Source organism: Danio rerio, chromosome 2 (assembly GCF_049306965.1).
Source record: "Danio rerio strain Tuebingen ecotype United States chromosome 2, GRCz12tu, whole genome shotgun sequence".
Classification (NCBI taxonomy): domain Eukaryota; kingdom Metazoa; phylum Chordata; class Actinopteri; order Cypriniformes; family Danionidae; genus Danio; species Danio rerio.
Window position 1 is genome coordinate 16,944,855 of NC_133177.1, and position 15,772 is coordinate 16,960,626.

The following is a 15,772-nucleotide window of genomic DNA, read 5'->3' on the forward strand; positions in this document are numbered from 1 at the left end:
TTCCCACTGGTCCCTTGAGTAGCCGAAGCTGCCCCAGAAAGGGTGACTGATTGCCGCTTGTGGAGGCATCTCGTTTGGGCTTGGAAGAAACGCCCTGGAGGTCTGTTCTTGGGGCCCTTCCAGAGGTCTAGCTGCCCCAGAAAGAGTGACTGATTCCCGCCTATTGTGGCAGCTCGTTTGGGCTTGGAAGAAACGCCCTGGAGGTCTTGTTCTTGGGGTCCTTCAAGAGGTCTAGCTGCCCCAGAAAGAGTGACTGATTCCCGCCTATTGTGGCAGTTGCTGGCAGCTTGTTTTGGCATTCAAGAAACCCTCCATAAGTCTTACCCAGGGGTCCCTTTGGAGCTGAAGCTGCCCCAGACAGGGTGACTGACTCCCGCTTATTGTGGCAGCTCAATTGGGCATGGAAGAAACGCCCTGGAGGTCTTGTTCTTGGGGCCCTTCAAGAGCTCAAGCTGCCCCAGAAAGAGTGACTGATTCCTGCCAGTTGCTGGCAGCTCGTTTTGGCATTCAAGAAACCCTCCGCAAGTCTTACCCAGGGGTCCCTTTAGAGCTGAAGCTGCCCCAGAAAGAGTGACTCCTTCCCCGCTGACTGTGGTGGCTCAAGTGGGCATGGAAGAATCACCCTGGACGTCCTTCCCAATGGTCCCTTGGGCAGCTGAAGCTGCCCCAGACAGGGTGACTGATTCCTGCTAGTTGGGGCAGCACGTTTGGGCATGGAAGAAACGCCCTGGAGGTCTGTTCTTGGGGCCCTTCCAGAGGTCTAGCTGCCCCAGAAAGAGTGACTGATTCCCGCCTATTGTGGCAGCTCGTTTGGGCTTGGAAGAAACGCCCTGGAAGTCCTTCCCACTGGTCCCTTGAGTAGCCGAAGCTGCCCCAGAAAGGGTGACTGATTGCCGCTTGTGGAGGCATCTCGTTTGGGCTTGGAAGAAACGCCCTGGAGGTCTGTTCTTGGGGCCCTTCCAGAGGTCTAGCTGCCCCAGAAAGAGTGACTGATTCCCGCCTATTGTGGCAGCTCGTTTGGGCTTGGAAGAAACGCCCTGGAGGTCTTGTTCTTGGGGTCCTTCAAGAGGTCTAGCTGCCCCAGAAAGAGTGACTGATTCCCGCCTATTGTGGCAGTTGCTGGCAGCTTGTTTTGGCATTCAAGAAACCCTCCATAAGTCTTACCCAGGGGTCCCTTTGGAGCTGAAGCTGCCCCAGACAGGGTGACTGACTCCCGCTTATTGTGGCAGCTCAATTGGGCATGGAAGAAACGCCCTGGAGGTCTTGTTCTTGGGGCCCTTCAAGAGCTCAAGCTGCCCCAGAAAGAGTGACTGATTCCTGCCAGTTGCTGGCAGCTCGTTTTGGCATTCAAGAAACCCTCCGCAAGTCTTACCCAGGGGTCCCTTTAGAGCTGAAGCTGCCCCAGAAAGAGTGACTCCTTCCCCGCTGACTGTGGTGGCTCAAGTGGGCATGGAAGAATCACCCTGGACGTCCTTCCCAATGGTCCCTTGGGCAGCTGAAGCTGCCCCAGACAGGGTGACTGATTCCTGCTAGTTGGGGCAGCACGTTTGGGCATGGAAGAAACGCCCTGGAGGTCTGTTCTTGGGGCCCTTCCAGAGGTCTAGCTGCCCCAGAAAGAGTGACTGATTCCCGCCTATTGTGGCAGCTCGTTTGGGCTTGGAAGAAACGCCCTGGAGGTCTTGTTCTTGGGGTCCTTCAAGAGCTCAAGCTGCCCCAGAAAGAGTGACTGATTCCTGCCAGTTGCTGGCAGCTCGTTTTGGCATTCAAGAAACCCTCCACAAGTCTTACCCAGGGGTCCCTTTAGAGCTGAAGCTGCCCCAGAAAGAGTGACTCCTTCCCCGCTGACTGTGGTGGCTCAAGTGGGCATGGAAGAATCACCCTGGAGGTCCTTCCCAGGGGTCCCTTAAGTAGCTGAGGCTGCCCCAGAAAGAGTGACTGATTCCTGCCAGTTGGGGCAGCTCCTTTGGGCATGGAAGAAATGCCCTGGAGGTCTTTTCTTGGGGTCCTTCAAGAGCTCAAGCTGCCCCGGAAAGAGTGACTGATTCCTGCCAATTGCTGGCAGCTCGTTCGGGCATGGAAGAAATGCCCTGGAGGTATTCTCTTGGGCTCCTTCAAGAGATCAAGCTGCCCCGGAAAGAGTGACATATTCCTGCCAGTTGCTGGCAGCTCGTTAGGGCATTCAAGAAACCCTCTGGAAGTCTTTCCCAGGGGTCCATTTTGAGCTGAAGCCGCCCCCGGAAAGAGTGACTGATTCCCCGCCGACTGTGGTGGCTCAAGTGGGCATGGAAGAAACACCCTGGAGGTCTTTTCTTGGGCTACTTCAAGAGCTCAAGCTGTCCCAGAAAGAGTGACTGATCCCTGCCAGGAGCTGGCAGCTCGCGTGGGCGTTCAAGAAGCCCCCTGGAAGTCTTTTTCCAGGGTTCCCTTCAGAGCTGAAGCTGCCCCCGGAAAGAGTGGCTGGTTCCTGCCAATTGCTGGCAGCTCGTTCGGGCACGCAAGAAACTCTCTGGAGGTCTTTCCCAGGGTTCCCTTTAGAGCTGAAGCTGCCCCAAAAAGAGTGACTGATTCCCGCTGATTGTGGTGGCTCAAGTGGGCATGAAAGAATCACCCTGGAGGTCCTTCCCAATGGTCCCTTAAGTAGCTGAAGCTACCCCACAAAGAGTGACTGATTCCTGCTAGTTGGGGCAGCTCCTTTGGGCATGGAAGAAATGCCCTGGAGGTCTTTTCTTGGGGTCCTTCAAGAGCTCAAGCTGCCCCAGAAAGAGTGACTGATTCCTGCCAGTTGCTGGCAGCTCGTTTTGGCATTCAAGAAACCCTCCGCAAGTCTTACCCAGGGGTCCCTTTAGAGCTGAAGCTGCCCCAGAAAGAGTGACTCCTTCCCCGCTGACTGTGGTGGCTCAAGTGGGCATGGAAGAATCACCCTGGAGGTCCTTCCCAGGGGGTCCCTTAAGTAGCTGAGGCTGCCCCAGAAAGAGTGACTGATTCCTGCTAGTTGGGGCAGCTCGTTTGGGATTGGAAGAAATGCCCTGGATGTCTTTTCTTGGGCTCCTTCAAGAGCTCAAGCTGCCCCAGAAGGAGTGACTGATGTGGTGGCTCACGCGGGCATGGAAGAAATGCCATGCAAGTCCTTTCCAGGGGTTCCTTTAGAGCTGGAGCTGCCCCAAAAAAGAGTCACTGATTCCCGCTGACTGTGGTGGCTCATACGGGCATGGAAGAAACGCCCTGGAAGTCTTTTCCCAAGGCTCAAGCAGGTAAAGGAAGACAGGTTGATCTCCGAGGCCGGCCCAGACAAAATCCTGGTCTGGACTTCTGAAGGGGGGATGGCAACTACACTGACTTGGTCGGAAAAGTCTCTCAAACAGGGGCTTTTCAAGTACCCTCATTGGGCACCAGCGGCCCATAGTCACGTCTCTTTGCCGTATTCAAGCTTGGAGTTTGTTTTTGGTCACCAACGGCTCTTAGTTAAGCCTAAAATGTTATGTCTGTCTGTCTGTCAGCAAATGTGCTGGAGGTTTAAGGGTTAAAAATTAGTACCTGTTATGCTTGCCGACATTGTATTATTTGTGGCGTAGATTGCGGCTCCTACTGCTGACAGTTTGTGGGTATCGCTTCTCGGCCTTTTGGCTAAGATCAAGTGTAGTATCTGTTCTTATCAGTTTAATATCTGATACGTGCCCTACCCGGGCACTATATATTAAATTGATTTTTGCAGCTGGGAGATGGGTTAGGGGCTTGCTCCACCCACTCCACGCATCGACCTGGTATTGCAGTACCTCCGGGAACGGTGCACTCATTAAGCGGTGAACAGCAGAACTAGATTGCATGAAATTTAACATAACGTTAGATTGAATGTAGGGACTTGCGCTTCTTTGCGATTAGGTATCTGTCTTATGCGCTCGTTTAGACAGTGAGCATGAACAACCCTCTTGGCAGGATCCTCTTATTCTAGTCCATGAGCCACGATGCACATATTGCAACTCAGGGAGGAAAAAAAAATAAATAAAAAAAATCCATCCAAAATTCCCAATCAGGACCTAAGTCTGACCTGGGGGATGGTGGGTCCAGAGAGCTGTGGAGAGGATAATTCCCAATCAGGACCCAAGTCTGACCTGGGGGATGGTGGGTCCAGAGAGCTGTGGCGAGGATAATTCCCAATCAGGACCCAAGTCTGACCTGGGGGATGGTGGGTCCAGAGAGCTGTGCAGAGGATTTGAAAAATGGCAAAGTATGAAACCCCCCGCTCCTGTCGCATTCACCCAGGGTCCAAAGCGCCGGGCCGGGGCCCCAACTCCCAGCCTACGAGTGGGGACGTCCCGCGCCTAGAGGTACATGCCCTTTGGGGCACCAGCGGCACGCAAGGCTGGCACCTGCGGTTAACCAAGTCAATGTTCCCGGGCTTAAGTTTGGGCTACCCGGGCACTGCTGGAGAACAGGTGTTCCTCCAGGGTCCCCCACAGGGCAGGTGCTTGCCCCCAGAGAGGGTGAAGATTACCCAGCCAGAGTCAAGGCCAGTGCGGGCAAGGAAAAACGCTCCGGAAAGGGGGGCCCTTAGGAGCTTAAGCGTACCCCCGGGAAAGGGTGACTGATTTCCGGCCAAGCTGGATTGGAAGAAAGGCTCTGGAAGTCCTTCCCATGGAAGGGTCCCTTAAGAGCTGGGTCTGACCCTAAAAAAGGTGATGGTTTCCCGCTAATTGTGGCCATGGAAGTCCTTCCAGGGCGCTTTTGAGAGCTAAAACACACCCCAGAAAGAGTGACCGATTCCTGCTGATTATGGTGGCTCAAGTGGGCATGGAAGAATCGCCCTGGAAGTCCTTCCCACTGGTCCCTTGAGTAGCCGAAGCTGCCCCAGAAAGGGTGACTGATTGCCGCTTGTGGAGGCATCTCGTTTGGGCTTGGAAGAAACGCCCTGGAGGTCTGTTCTTGGGGCCCTTCCAGAGGTCTAGCTGCCCCAGAAAGAGTGACTGATTCCCGCCTATTGTGGCAGCTCGTTTGGGCTTGGAAGAAACGCCCTGGAGGTCTTGTTCTTGGGGTCCTTCAAGAGGTCTAGCTGCCCCAGAAAGAGTGACTGATTCCCGCCTATTGTGGCAGTTGCTGGCAGCTTGTTTTGGCATTCAAGAAACCCTCCATAAGTCTTACCCAGGGGTCCCTTTGGAGCTGAAGCTGCCCCAGACAGGGTGACTGACTCCCGCTTATTGTGGCAGCTCAATTGGGCATGGAAGAAACGCCCTGGAGGTCTTGTTCTTGGGGCCCTTCAAGAGCTCAAGCTGCCCCAGAAAGAGTGACTGATTCCTGCCAGTTGCTGGCAGCTCGTTTTGGCATTCAAGAAACCCTCCGCAAGTCTTACCCAGGGGTCCCTTTAGAGCTGAAGCTGCCCCAGAAAGAGTGACTCCTTCCCCGCTGACTGTGGTGGCTCAAGTGGGCATGGAAGAATCACCCTGGACGTCCTTCCCAATGGTCCCTTGGGCAGCTGAAGCTGCCCCAGACAGGGTGACTGATTCCTGCTAGTTGGGGCAGCACGTTTGGGCATGGAAGAAACGCCCTGGAGGTCTGTTCTTGGGGCCCTTCCAGAGGTCTAGCTGCCCCAGAAAGAGTGACTGATTCCCGCCTATTGTGGCAGCTCGTTTGGGCTTGGAAGAAACGCCCTGGAAGTCCTTCCCACTGGTCCCTTGAGTAGCCGAAGCTGCCCCAGAAAGGGTGACTGATTGCCGCTTGTGGAGGCATCTCGTTTGGGCTTGGAAGAAACGCCCTGGAGGTCTGTTCTTGGGGCCCTTCCAGAGGTCTAGCTGCCCCAGAAAGAGTGACTGATTCCCGCCTATTGTGGCAGCTCGTTTGGGCTTGGAAGAAACGCCCTGGAGGTCTTGTTCTTGGGGTCCTTCAAGAGGTCTAGCTGCCCCAGAAAGAGTGACTGATTCCCGCCTATTGTGGCAGTTGCTGGCAGCTTGTTTTGGCATTCAAGAAACCCTCCATAAGTCTTACCCAGGGGTCCCTTTGGAGCTGAAGCTGCCCCAGACAGGGTGACTGACTCCCGCTTATTGTGGCAGCTCAATTGGGCATGGAAGAAACGCCCTGGAGGTCTTGTTCTTGGGGCCCTTCAAGAGCTCAAGCTGCCCCAGAAAGAGTGACTGATTCCTGCCAGTTGCTGGCAGCTCGTTTTGGCATTCAAGAAACCCTCCGCAAGTCTTACCCAGGGGTCCCTTTAGAGCTGAAGCTGCCCCAGAAAGAGTGACTCCTTCCCCGCTGACTGTGGTGGCTCAAGTGGGCATGGAAGAATCACCCTGGACGTCCTTCCCAATGGTCCCTTGGGCAGCTGAAGCTGCCCCAGACAGGGTGACTGATTCCTGCTAGTTGGGGCAGCACGTTTGGGCATGGAAGAAACGCCCTGGAGGTCTGTTCTTGGGGCCCTTCCAGAGGTCTAGCTGCCCCAGAAAGAGTGACTGATTCCCGCCTATTGTGGCAGCTCGTTTGGGCTTGGAAGAAACGCCCTGGAAGTCCTTCCCACTGGTCCCTTGAGTAGCCGAAGCTGCCCCAGAAAGGGTGACTGATTGCCGCTTGTGGAGGCATCTCGTTTGGGCTTGGAAGAAACGCCCTGGAGGTCTGTTCTTGGGGCCCTTCCAGAGGTCTAGCTGCCCCAGAAAGAGTGACTGATTCCCGCCTATTGTGGCAGCTCGTTTGGGCTTGGAAGAAACGCCCTGGAGGTCTTGTTCTTGGGGTCCTTCAAGAGGTCTAGCTGCCCCAGAAAGAGTGACTGATTCCCGCCTATTGTGGCAGTTGCTGGCAGCTTGTTTTGGCATTCAAGAAACCCTCCATAAGTCTTACCCAGGGGTCCCTTTGGAGCTGAAGCTGCCCCAGACAGGGTGACTGACTCCCGCTTATTGTGGCAGCTCAATTGGGCATGGAAGAAACGCCCTGGAGGTCTTGTTCTTGGGGCCCTTCAAGAGCTCAAGCTGCCCCAGAAAGAGTGACTGATTCCTGCCAGTTGCTGGCAGCTCGTTTTGGCATTCAAGAAACCCTCCGCAAGTCTTACCCAGGGGTCCCTTTAGAGCTGAAGCTGCCCCAGAAAGAGTGACTCCTTCCCCGCTGACTGTGGTGGCTCAAGTGGGCATGGAAGAATCACCCTGGACGTCCTTCCCAATGGTCCCTTGGGCAGCTGAAGCTGCCCCAGACAGGGTGACTGATTCCTGCTAGTTGGGGCAGCACGTTTGGGCATGGAAGAAACGCCCTGGAGGTCTGTTCTTGGGGCCCTTCCAGAGGTCTAGCTGCCCCAGAAAGAGTGACTGATTCCCGCCTATTGTGGCAGCTCGTTTGGGCTTGGAAGAAACGCCCTGGAGGTCTTGTTCTTGGGGTCCTTCAAGAGCTCAAGCTGCCCCAGAAAGAGTGACTGATTCCTGCCAGTTGCTGGCAGCTCGTTTTGGCATTCAAGAAACCCTCCACAAGTCTTACCCAGGGGTCCCTTTAGAGCTGAAGCTGCCCCCGGAAAGAGTGACTCCTTCCCCGCTGACTGTGGTGGCTCAAGTGGGCATGGAAGAATCACCCTGGAGGTCCTTCCCAGGGGTCCCTTAAGTAGCTGAGGCTGCCCCAGAAAGAGTGACTGATTCCTGCCAGTTGGGGCAGCTCCTTTGGGCATGGAAGAAATGCCCTGGAGGTCTTTTCTTGGGGTCCTTCAAGAGCTCAAGCTGCCCCGGAAAGAGTGACTGATTCCTGCCAATTGCTGGCAGCTCGTTCGGGCATGGAAGAAATGCCCTGGAGGTATTCTCTTGGGCTCCTTCAAGAGATCAAGCTGCCCCGGAAAGAGTGACATATTCCTGCCAGTTGCTGGCAGCTCGTTAGGGCATTCAAGAAACCCTCTGGAAGTCTTTCCCAGGGGTCCATTTTGAGCTGAAGCCGCCCCCGGAAAGAGTGACTGATTCCCCGCCGACTGTGGTGGCTCAAGTGGGCATGGAAGAAACACCCTGGAGGTCTTTTCTTGGGCTACTTCAAGAGCTCAAGCTGTCCCAGAAAGAGTGACTGATCCCTGCCAGGAGCTGGCAGCTCGCGTGGGCGTTCAAGAAGCCCCCTGGAAGTCTTTTTCCAGGGTTCCCTTCAGAGCTGAAGCTGCCCCCGGAAAGAGTGGCTGGTTCCTGCCAATTGCTGGCAGCTCGTTCGGGCACGCAAGAAACTCTCTGGAGGTCTTTCCCAGGGTTCCCTTTAGAGCTGAAGCTGCCCCAAAAAGAGTGACTGATTCCCGCTGATTGTGGTGGCTCAAGTGGGCATGAAAGAATCACCCTGGAGGTCCTTCCCAATGGTCCCTTAAGTAGCTGAAGCTACCCCACAAAGAGTGACTGATTCCTGCTAGTTGGGGCAGCTCCTTTGGGCATGGAAGAAATGCCCTGGAGGTCTTTTCTTGGGGTCCTTCAAGAGCTCAAGCTGCCCCAGAAAGAGTGACTGATTCCTGCCAGTTGCTGGCAGCTCGTTTTGGCATTCAAGAAACCCTCCGCAAGTCTTACCCAGGGGTCCCTTTAGAGCTGAAGCTGCCCCAGAAAGAGTGACTCCTTCCCCGCTGACTGTGGTGGCTCAAGTGGGCATGGAAGAATCACCCTGGAGGTCCTTCCCAGGGGGTCCCTTAAGTAGCTGAGGCTGCCCCAGAAAGAGTGACTGATTCCTGCTAGTTGGGGCAGCTCGTTTGGGATTGGAAGAAATGCCCTGGATGTCTTTTCTTGGGCTCCTTCAAGAGCTCAAGCTGCCCCAGAAGGAGTGACTGATGTGGTGGCTCACGCGGGCATGGAAGAAATGCCATGCAAGTCCTTTCCAGGGGTTCCTTTAGAGCTGGAGCTGCCCCAAAAAAGAGTCACTGATTCCCGCTGACTGTGGTGGCTCATACGGGCATGGAAGAAACGCCCTGGAAGTCTTTTCCCAAGGCTCAAGCAGGTAAAGGAAGACAGGTTGATCTCCGAGGCCGGCCCAGACAAAATCCTGGTCTGGACTTCTGAAGGGGGGATGGCAACTACACTGACTTGGTCGGAAAAGTCTCTCAAACAGGGGCTTTTCAAGTACCCTCATTGGGCACCAGCGGCCCATAGTCACGTCTCTTTGCCGTATTCAAGCTTGGAGTTTGTTTTTGGTCACCAACGGCTCTTAGTTAAGCCTAAAATGTTATGTCTGTCTGTCTGTCAGCAAATGTGCTGGAGGTTTAAGGGTTAAAAATTAGTACCTGTTATGCTTGCCGACATTGTATTATTTGTGGCGTAGATTGCGGCTCCTACTGCTGACAGTTTGTGGGTATCGCTTCTCGGCCTTTTGGCTAAGATCAAGTGTAGTATCTGTTCTTATCAGTTTAATATCTGATACGTGCCCTACCCGGGCACTATATATTAAATTGATTTTTGCAGCTGGGAGATGGGTTAGGGGCTTGCTCCACCCACTCCACGCATCGACCTGGTATTGCAGTACCTCCGGGAACGGTGCACTCATTAAGCGGTGAACAGCAGAACTAGATTGCATGAAATTTAACATAACGTTAGATTGAATGTAGGGACTTGCGCTTCTTTGCGATTAGGTATCTGTCTTATGCGCTCGTTTAGACAGTGAGCATGAACAACCCTCTTGGCAGGATCCTCTTATTCTAGTCCATGAGCCACGATGCACATATTGCAACTCAGGGAGGAAAAAAAAATAAACAAAAAAAATCCATCCAAAATTCCCAATCAGGACCTAAGTCTGACCTGGGGGATGGTGGGTCCAGAGAGCTGTGGAGAGGATAATTCCCAATCAGGACCCAAGTCTGACCTGGGGGATGGTGGGTCCAGAGAGCTGTGGCGAGGATAATTCCCAATCAGGACCCAAGTCTGACCTGGGGGATGGTGGGTCCAGAGAGCTGTGCAGAGGATTTGAAAAATGGCAAAGTATGAAACCCCCCGCTCCTGTCGCATTCACCCAGGGTCCAAAGCGCCGGGCCGGGGCCCCAACTCCCAGCCTACGAGTGGGGACGTCCCGCGCCTAGAGGTACATGCCCTTTGGGGCACCAGCGGCACGCAAGGCTGGCACCTGCGGTTAACCAAGTCAATGTTCCCGGGCTTAAGTTTGGGCTACCCGGGCACTGCTGGAGAACAGGTGTTCCTCCAGGGTCCCCCACAGGGCAGGTGCTTGCCCCCAGAGAGGGTGAAGATTACCCAGCCAGAGTCAAGGCCAGTGCGGGCAAGGAAAAACGCTCCGGAAAGGGGGGCCCTTAGGAGCTTAAGCGTACCCCCGGGAAAGGGTGACTGATTTCCGGCCAAGCTGGATTGGAAGAAAGGCTCTGGAAGTCCTTCCCATGGAAGGGTCCCTTAAGAGCTGGGTCTGACCCTAAAAAAGGTGATGGTTTCCCGCTAATTGTGGCCATGGAAGTCCTTCCAGGGCGCTTTTGAGAGCTAAAACACACCCCAGAAAGAGTGACCGATTCCTGCTGATTATGGTGGCTCAAGTGGGCATGGAAGAATCGCCCTGGAAGTCCTTCCCACTGGTCCCTTGAGTAGCCGAAGCTGCCCCAGAAAGGGTGACTGATTGCCGCTTGTGGAGGCATCTCGTTTGGGCTTGGAAGAAACGCCCTGGAGGTCTGTTCTTGGGGCCCTTCCAGAGGTCTAGCTGCCCCAGAAAGAGTGACTGATTCCCGCCTATTGTGGCAGCTCGTTTGGGCTTGGAAGAAACGCCCTGGAGGTCTTGTTCTTGGGGTCCTTCAAGAGGTCTAGCTGCCCCAGAAAGAGTGACTGATTCCCGCCTATTGTGGCAGTTGCTGGCAGCTTGTTTTGGCATTCAAGAAACCCTCCATAAGTCTTACCCAGGGGTCCCTTTGGAGCTGAAGCTGCCCCAGACAGGGTGACTGACTCCCGCTTATTGTGGCAGCTCAATTGGGCATGGAAGAAACGCCCTGGAGGTCTTGTTCTTGGGGCCCTTCAAGAGCTCAAGCTGCCCCAGAAAGAGTGACTGATTCCTGCCAGTTGCTGGCAGCTCGTTTTGGCATTCAAGAAACCCTCCGCAAGTCTTACCCAGGGGTCCCTTTAGAGCTGAAGCTGCCCCAGAAAGAGTGACTCCTTCCCCGCTGACTGTGGTGGCTCAAGTGGGCATGGAAGAATCACCCTGGACGTCCTTCCCAATGGTCCCTTGGGCAGCTGAAGCTGCCCCAGACAGGGTGACTGATTCCTGCTAGTTGGGGCAGCACGTTTGGGCATGGAAGAAACGCCCTGGAGGTCTGTTCTTGGGGCCCTTCCAGAGGTCTAGCTGCCCCAGAAAGAGTGACTGATTCCCGCCTATTGTGGCAGCTCGTTTGGGCTTGGAAGAAACGCCCTGGAAGTCCTTCCCACTGGTCCCTTGAGTAGCCGAAGCTGCCCCAGAAAGGGTGACTGATTGCCGCTTGTGGAGGCATCTCGTTTGGGCTTGGAAGAAACGCCCTGGAGGTCTGTTCTTGGGGCCCTTCCAGAGGTCTAGCTGCCCCAGAAAGAGTGACTGATTCCCGCCTATTGTGGCAGCTCGTTTGGGCTTGGAAGAAACGCCCTGGAGGTCTTGTTCTTGGGGTCCTTCAAGAGGTCTAGCTGCCCCAGAAAGAGTGACTGATTCCCGCCTATTGTGGCAGTTGCTGGCAGCTTGTTTTGGCATTCAAGAAACCCTCCATAAGTCTTACCCAGGGGTCCCTTTGGAGCTGAAGCTGCCCCAGACAGGGTGACTGACTCCCGCTTATTGTGGCAGCTCAATTGGGCATGGAAGAAACGCCCTGGAGGTCTTGTTCTTGGGGCCCTTCAAGAGCTCAAGCTGCCCCAGAAAGAGTGACTGATTCCTGCCAGTTGCTGGCAGCTCGTTTTGGCATTCAAGAAACCCTCCGCAAGTCTTACCCAGGGGTCCCTTTAGAGCTGAAGCTGCCCCAGAAAGAGTGACTCCTTCCCCGCTGACTGTGGTGGCTCAAGTGGGCATGGAAGAATCACCCTGGACGTCCTTCCCAATGGTCCCTTGGGCAGCTGAAGCTGCCCCAGACAGGGTGACTGATTCCTGCTAGTTGGGGCAGCACGTTTGGGCATGGAAGAAACGCCCTGGAGGTCTGTTCTTGGGGCCCTTCCAGAGGTCTAGCTGCCCCAGAAAGAGTGACTGATTCCCGCCTATTGTGGCAGCTCGTTTGGGCTTGGAAGAAACGCCCTGGAGGTCTTGTTCTTGGGGTCCTTCAAGAGCTCAAGCTGCCCCAGAAAGAGTGACTGATTCCTGCCAGTTGCTGGCAGCTCGTTTTGGCATTCAAGAAACCCTCCACAAGTCTTACCCAGGGGTCCCTTTAGAGCTGAAGCTGCCCCAGAAAGAGTGACTCCTTCCCCGCTGACTGTGGTGGCTCAAGTGGGCATGGAAGAATCACCCTGGAGGTCCTTCCCAGGGGTCCCTTAAGTAGCTGAGGCTGCCCCAGAAAGAGTGACTGATTCCTGCCAGTTGGGGCAGCTCCTTTGGGCATGGAAGAAATGCCCTGGAGGTCTTTTCTTGGGGTCCTTCAAGAGCTCAAGCTGCCCCGGAAAGAGTGACTGATTCCTGCCAATTGCTGGCAGCTCGTTCGGGCATGGAAGAAATGCCCTGGAGGTATTCTCTTGGGCTCCTTCAAGAGATCAAGCTGCCCCGGAAAGAGTGACATATTCCTGCCAGTTGCTGGCAGCTCGTTAGGGCATTCAAGAAACCCTCTGGAAGTCTTTCCCAGGGGTCCATTTTGAGCTGAAGCCGCCCCCGGAAAGAGTGACTGATTCCCCGCCGACTGTGGTGGCTCAAGTGGGCATGGAAGAAACACCCTGGAGGTCTTTTCTTGGGCTACTTCAAGAGCTCAAGCTGTCCCAGAAAGAGTGACTGATCCCTGCCAGGAGCTGGCAGCTCGCGTGGGCGTTCAAGAAGCCCCCTGGAAGTCTTTTTCCAGGGTTCCCTTCAGAGCTGAAGCTGCCCCCGGAAAGAGTGGCTGGTTCCTGCCAATTGCTGGCAGCTCGTTCGGGCACGCAAGAAACTCTCTGGAGGTCTTTCCCAGGGTTCCCTTTAGAGCTGAAGCTGCCCCAAAAAGAGTGACTGATTCCCGCTGATTGTGGTGGCTCAAGTGGGCATGAAAGAATCACCCTGGAGGTCCTTCCCAATGGTCCCTTAAGTAGCTGAAGCTACCCCACAAAGAGTGACTGATTCCTGCTAGTTGGGGCAGCTCCTTTGGGCATGGAAGAAATGCCCTGGAGGTCTTTTCTTGGGGTCCTTCAAGAGCTCAAGCTGCCCCAGAAAGAGTGACTGATTCCTGCCAGTTGCTGGCAGCTCGTTTTGGCATTCAAGAAACCCTCCGCAAGTCTTACCCAGGGGTCCCTTTAGAGCTGAAGCTGCCCCAGAAAGAGTGACTCCTTCCCCGCTGACTGTGGTGGCTCAAGTGGGCATGGAAGAATCACCCTGGAGGTCCTTCCCAGGGGGTCCCTTAAGTAGCTGAGGCTGCCCCAGAAAGAGTGACTGATTCCTGCTAGTTGGGGCAGCTCGTTTGGGATTGGAAGAAATGCCCTGGATGTCTTTTCTTGGGCTCCTTCAAGAGCTCAAGCTGCCCCAGAAGGAGTGACTGATGTGGTGGCTCACGCGGGCATGGAAGAAATGCCATGCAAGTCCTTTCCAGGGGTTCCTTTAGAGCTGGAGCTGCCCCAAAAAAGAGTCACTGATTCCCGCTGACTGTGGTGGCTCATACGGGCATGGAAGAAACGCCCTGGAAGTCTTTTCCCAAGGCTCAAGCAGGTAAAGGAAGACAGGTTGATCTCCGAGGCCGGCCCAGACAAAATCCTGGTCTGGACTTCTGAAGGGGGGATGGCAACTACACTGACTTGGTCGGAAAAGTCTCTCAAACAGGGGCTTTTCAAGTACCCTCATTGGGCACCAGCGGCCCATAGTCACGTCTCTTTGCCGTATTCAAGCTTGGAGTTTGTTTTTGGTCACCAACGGCTCTTAGTTAAGCCTAAAATGTTATGTCTGTCTGTCTGTCAGCAAATGTGCTGGAGGTTTAAGGGTTAAAAATTAGTACCTGTTATGCTTGCCGACATTGTATTATTTGTGGCGTAGATTGCGGCTCCTACTGCTGACAGTTTGTGGGTATCGCTTCTCGGCCTTTTGGCTAAGATCAAGTGTAGTATCTGTTCTTATCAGTTTAATATCTGATACGTGCCCTACCCGGGCACTATATATTAAATTGATTTTTGCAGCTGGGAGATGGGTTAGGGGCTTGCTCCACCCACTCCACGCATCGACCTGGTATTGCAGTACCTCCGGGAACGGTGCACTCATTAAGCGGTGAACAGCAGAACTAGATTGCATGAAATTTAACATAACGTTAGATTGAATGTAGGGACTTGCGCTTCTTTGCGATTAGGTATCTGTCTTATGCGCTCGTTTAGACAGTGAGCATGAACAACCCTCTTGGCAGGATCCTCTTATTCTAGTCCATGAGCCACGATGCACATATTGCAACTCAGGGAGGAAAAAAAAATAAATAAAAAAAATCCATCCAAAATTCCCAATCAGGACCTAAGTCTGACCTGGGGGATGGTGGGTCCAGAGAGCTGTGGAGAGGATAATTCCCAATCAGGACCCAAGTCTGACCTGGGGGATGGTGGGTCCAGAGAGCTGTGGCGAGGATAATTCCCAATCAGGACCCAAGTCTGACCTGGGGGATGGTGGGTCCAGAGAGCTGTGCAGAGGATTTGAAAAATGGCAAAGTATGAAACCCCCCGCTCCTGTCGCATTCACCCAGGGTCCAAAGCGCCGGGCCGGGGCCCCAACTCCCAGCCTACGAGTGGGGACGTCCCGCGCCTAGAGGTACATGCCCTTTGGGGCACCAGCGGCACGCAAGGCTGGCACCTGCGGTTAACCAAGTCAATGTTCCCGGGCTTAAGTTTGGGCTACCCGGGCACTGCTGGAGAACAGGTGTTCCTCCAGGGTCCCCCACAGGGCAGGTGCTTGCCCCCAGAGAGGGTGAAGATTACCCAGCCAGAGTCAAGGCCAGTGCGGGCAAGGAAAAACGCTCCGGAAAGGGGGGCCCTTAGGAGCTTAAGCGTACCCCCGGGAAAGGGTGACTGATTTCCGGCCAAGCTGGATTGGAAGAAAGGCTCTGGAAGTCCTTCCCATGGAAGGGTCCCTTAAGAGCTGGGTCTGACCCTAAAAAAGGTGATGGTTTCCCGCTAATTGTGGCCATGGAAGTCCTTCCAGGGCGCTTTTGAGAGCTAAAACACACCCCAGAAAGAGTGACCGATTCCTGCTGATTATGGTGGCTCAAGTGGGCATGGAAGAATCGCCCTGGAAGTCCTTCCCACTGGTCCCTTGAGTAGCCGAAGCTGCCCCAGAAAGGGTGACTGATTGCCGCTTGTGGAGGCATCTCGTTTGGGCTTGGAAGAAACGCCCTGGAGGTCTGTTCTTGGGGCCCTTCCAGAGGTCTAGCTGCCCCAGAAAGAGTGACTGATTCCCGCCTATTGTGGCAGCTCGTTTGGGCTTGGAAGAAACGCCCTGGAGGTCTTGTTCTTGGGGTCCTTCAAGAGGTCTAGCTGCCCCAGAAAGAGTGACTGATTCCCGCCTATTGTGGCAGTTGCTGGCAGCTTGTTTTGGCATTCAAGAAACCCTCCATAAGTCTTACCCAGGGGTCCCTTTGGAGCTGAAGCTGCCCCAGACAGGGTGACTGACTCCCGCTTATTGTGGCAGCTCAATTGGGCATGGAAGAAACGCCCTGGAGGTCTTGTTCTTGGGGCCCTTCAAGAGCTCAAGCTGCCCCAGAAAGAGTGACTGATTCCTGCCAGTTGCTGGCAGC

The 15,772-nt window shown here is 54.5% G+C and overlaps 3 non-coding genes across 3 annotated transcripts; all 3 read left to right on the forward strand.

The window, feature by feature from the left end:
- Positions 1-3,604: 3,604 nt before the first annotated feature.
- Positions 3,605-3,795, forward strand: LOC141379396 (U2 spliceosomal RNA). Its single transcript, XR_012395997.1, has one exon. It is a non-coding gene; the product is annotated as a U2 spliceosomal RNA (small nuclear RNA).
- Positions 3,796-9,257: 5,462 nt separating this feature from the next.
- On the forward strand, positions 9,258-9,448 carry LOC141379403 (U2 spliceosomal RNA). The gene has a single exon (XR_012396008.1). It is a non-coding gene; the product is annotated as a U2 spliceosomal RNA (small nuclear RNA).
- A 4,621-nt stretch (positions 9,449-14,069) lies between these two features.
- LOC141379404 (U2 spliceosomal RNA) lies at positions 14,070-14,260 on the forward strand. The gene has a single exon (XR_012396009.1). It is a non-coding gene; the product is annotated as a U2 spliceosomal RNA (small nuclear RNA).
- The last annotated feature ends 1,512 nt before the right edge of the window (positions 14,261-15,772 follow it).